The sequence below is a fragment of the Eptatretus burgeri genome, chromosome 5 (assembly GCF_056783735.1).
Source record: "Eptatretus burgeri isolate ZD-2024b chromosome 5, Ebu_testis_v1, whole genome shotgun sequence".
NCBI classification, from domain to species: domain Eukaryota; kingdom Metazoa; phylum Chordata; class Myxini; order Myxiniformes; family Myxinidae; genus Eptatretus; species Eptatretus burgeri.
The window spans coordinates 35047183-35050708 of record NC_140965.1 but is presented as its reverse complement, the minus strand read 5'-3'; positions in this window follow the sequence as shown (position 1 = coordinate 35050708).

Sequence of the window (3526 nt, the reverse complement as noted above, 5' to 3'; positions counted from 1 at the left end):
CTGGCCGTGGCCGTGGATGCGGAGGCAAGGAGGATCCATCATCACCCACACCCTCCCCATCATGCTCACCTACTACTACTGGCATGGACCTACTACTACTACTACTACTACTACCGACACACTCACCGACTACTACTACTACTGACATGGACATCTACTCACCATGGAGTCTGAAACACTGACGGGTTCCTCCTGTGTGAACTCCATTTTTATATACCAATTCCCCTAAATGCTGCCAATACGCCATTATGCAGTAGCTGTAAGTTAGAAACATGTTCAGTAAGTTCTGTGGTCGTCCGGAAGACGTCGAATACGTCTACATATGTCAATATGCGTTGGAGTTACGTGACACATAGGTTTGAAATAACTTTCGGGTACGCTAGACATTATTTCGACTTATGAGTAACTTACAAGTAACGTATGTCGACGTGTATCAACGATCGCATAACCTGCCTACAACTTATGGCCAGCGTATGCGGAATGTGTGAGTCGTACGCCGAGCACGTCAAAATTTTGAGCATGCTTAAAATTTGTCGACGAGCTCGGCGTACTGCGACGTATGCCAGCGTGCTTCAGCGTGCTCTTAACGTATACCAAACTTAGCCATAACGTATTCGACGTGTGCCAGCGTATTCGCCAAATTTTTCATATGCTGGCTAAAACATCAAGGTCTGGCAGGGCCTTCAAACAGGTTGATAAGTTTAAAATGTACATCCCAGGAGTACGTAATTGAGAGATGCACGTGCCATCAGCATGCAAGTGACGTACAAAGAGTACGTAATTAATAGACATCTCGTGACAGTGACCAATGAACTGAGCTTTATATATCTACACACAAATATATATATATATATATATATATATATATATATATATATATATATAATATATATATGGAAAGATGTTCCACGACTGATTTACAAACGTTGTACGAACTTTATCGTTGTGCTCTCATATCATTGGTACTGTACATACTTTCTGGACGAAATAACATTCTAATTTCTTCGTACTTTATTGAAAAATGTTTGTGTTGTTACTGTCAATTGGCCCCGTGATTGACATGCACGGAGAGAGCTGATAATATTCCAATGTGCACCACAGGGATATCGGTTTGATTGGCCTTTGGGCAAATATGTCGTGACCTTGCCTCCACATCAGGCTGATTGACAGTCGTCGCCCCGCTCACCCCTCTGATCCCTTCTGATTCCTTTCCAAAGGAATGCAATTTTGCGTACTCATCGCATAATCCTTTCAAGGTATTAAAATTTCGATCAGTTTGTACCTTTCCACTATAAAATGCAGTTTAAACAGTTTAAACACATATTGGTGTTTAAACCAAGTTAATAGCTTAAAGTAATTTTGAGTTGGGCTGTCAAAAACAAATATGAAGAAGAAGAATGTCTGTGTGTCTGTCAGTCTGTGTCTGTCAGTCTGTGGCTGTGACCGCTGTTTCTCGACAACCACTGGTCCGATCTAATTGAAACTTGCCAGGTATGTTGCTGGGGACCTGAATATGTGCCTTTTCAAGGTTTGATATTAATTGGACAAGTGGTTCCGAAGTTATGGCCAAGTTAGAGCGCGTTCCCCATTATGGGTTACAACGTACAGAATTCCGGATAGTGATGACTTACTGTATTCTAATAATTTCTCGATTTCTTGTGCGCATTTATAGATAAACACAATGCCCCAATCCAGTCGTCGTTTACGAGAGCAAAGGAACGGCCTGTGTGGTTGTTGTTTCTGGCATGCAGTTTGAAAGTTTTTTTTTTTCTCAACGTACGGGCATGCACGAGTAATAATAAGAAGAAGAGGAAGAATGACAAACGGGCATTTTTGAGCCCCTCATTTCTCTTTTATCTTCAACAATGATGTCCCAAAGTTTATTGAGTGTTATTTGATGGCAAATTCCCCGCAGATGACTGGTAGGTAATTTTTAGGTTTTCAGTTCTATCTAGGTATATTAATTTTTTCGGATTTATGTTGTATTGAGCCAATGGAGTGTCTGGGCCATCCATCCCTCCATAAGAAGTTTATGGACTTCGTGATATTGAAGATCCATTCCATTGCAACGCAAAGACATATGAGTTGCTGAGTGACATCACCAGCGATATTTTGAAGAAAAGAAAAAAAAGAGATATTTTCAGTGACAACAATGTTGGAATGCAACTGCTCATATTCTGGGTTATTGTAAACACTGAGTAAGGAAAAATAAGTTTACTGAAAACAATGTTTCACCTTGGATTTAATAGTTCAAACAAACGAAATTCGAATTAAAGCTCAAGCCTCAAGTGGGTAAATAAAAGGTTCATGAACTGTATTCTGTATTGAACTTTTGTAGCATTGTATCGTTTGATTTAATAGAACTAGATTTCTCGGAAGCATGCATTTATACATGAGAAAACACTATTTTGAGAAAACACAACTATTTTGAGAACCCACTGAGAGAGTTCAGCACCAAGCAAGCATGTGACCTTGCTTTATATATTCGGTGTTTCATTGTCGACAAACGATTGTACATTCAGGCTGAAAACATGCACATCTAAATGCTGCCTTCAAAGCTAGAAACCTTGACATGAAAATAACAGACTTTTTCAATAAAACTTTTTTATTGTTTTATTTATTACACCAATACTATGCTGAGGCAGAGCAAGAGGAAATTGGGCCTATGTTGTTGTGTCAAAGTGCACACACAAATATATTGTTACAAATTTCAGAATCCAGTCTGATGAATGCATCCACACATCCAGGTCCTCAGACAGTTATTTCCTTAAATGCATGTTCAGATGAGCCCATCCCCATGTCTAATGGTATCTTAAATGTGATGCATTGAGAAGGGTGAAGAATAGATCCTCTCTCTTATGGGAAGTTCTTTTTTTTTCTTTACGACAGACACGTTTACACATATCTTTCGCAAGCACTGACCCCGCCTTATTTTTCCTCAGCAACGTTTATGCACATATTTCTTTAGCAAGTGCCGGTGCCCACCTTTTTTGGAGCGCACAGGACGTCATGGAAACGGTGCGCAAGTGGGGCGGGGTGAGCTTGGGGGGACTCTGCGCCCGCCGAGACGGGCCGCAGATATAAAAAGAATTGGAGGTCCATTCTGGGAGAGAAGTGAGCGAGAGAGGAAGCTCACGAGAAGCGAGCAAGAAGTGGGTGTAAGCACGCGAGGGAAGAAGTGAGCCAGAGAGGAAGCGTGTGGTGCACGTGTGCGTGTCTGACCAGTGCCAACAACGAGACAATTCGTCCTTCTCAGTGCTTGAGCAAGCAAGCGCGTGGTGCGTGTGTAGGTGTGAGCAGTGCCAATCACTAATGAGGCACGGGTCGGTCAACAACGAGTGAGACGCGGGTCAGTCACCAACAGACCTTGCGGATCACTGGACATCACCAGTTTCGTGAAGTGGGAGAGCTGCCCATGTCGTAGCACCAGGGTCTAAACCCACGACAGAAGAGCTCGGCTCCCTCCCAGACGTTGACTGGCATTCAAGGCTGTTCGCGAGAGGGTGCACGACAAGGCTGGGTGCTG